Here is a 987-nt window from a genome sequence, read left to right as displayed (position 1 = left end):
TCCGGACGCGCAGGCTCAGCGGCCATGGCTCACGGGCCCAGCCGCTCCGCGGGATGGGATCTTCCCGGACCGGGGCACGAACCCGTGTCCCCCGCATCGGCAGGCGGACTCTCAACCACTGCGCCACCAGATAAGCCCTGTCAGCTTTTTAAAATTTTAATTTGTTGTCATTGCATTGTTTTTCTCATTCTAAATAAATATTTACTTTGGTTCAAAAAAAAAAAAAGGTTTGGAGACTGTATCAAGGAAAATACAAAAGTGGAAATAGGACTCCCAGTTCCCAATTAGAAGGATAATAATTAAGAGTTAAATGTGTCTTACTACTTCTAAGTAGAGGTTTTATTTACAATTGTATTTTCTTAGCTTATTTAACTTTACCTTCACAATACCTTACATTTAGTTAATAAAACCTTGTATGAGCACAAGTAACCTTGTATGAGCACAAGTAACACGCACACAAACTGGTTTCTTGTTCTCATGGTAGGTACTGTCTAGTTAGGGTGCAGTTACACAGAGACAGTTCCAATTCAATAGCTAATTGTTAAGATAAAGGCAGTCACGGTGTGCCTGTGTGGTTCTTCTGAAAGCCTGGGAGTTGGGAAAAGCTGAAGAGGTAGCATTACCTAGTGTTTACCAAATGATCTCCTTACCAACCTCCTGTCAGTATTCTTCCTCTTATTATTCCACAAACATCTACAAAGCATTTTATGGAAGATACACATACACACACACCCACATACAGATAATCATTGAAACAATGCATGAAAAGCTATAATAGAGATTTGGCTCCACTCAGCTTAGTTCAGAAAAAAAAAAAAAACAGTTTTGAAAGGCTATGCCTATTATGTGCCAGACACTGAGGATATAAAAAACAAACAGAAATATGACTAGCATGACTGAGGCACAACTAGTAAGAAGAGAACAATAGTCTAGGAGTACCTATAAACTGGTAAGTAAAATAGAGGGTAGTATATGTGGCAGAAGTAT

This window comes from Physeter macrocephalus, chromosome 15, assembly GCF_002837175.3.
Source record: "Physeter macrocephalus isolate SW-GA chromosome 15, ASM283717v5, whole genome shotgun sequence".
In the NCBI taxonomy this organism is placed as follows: Eukaryota; Metazoa; Chordata; class Mammalia; order Artiodactyla; family Physeteridae; genus Physeter; species Physeter macrocephalus.
Note: the sequence above shows the minus strand (reverse complement) of the source record.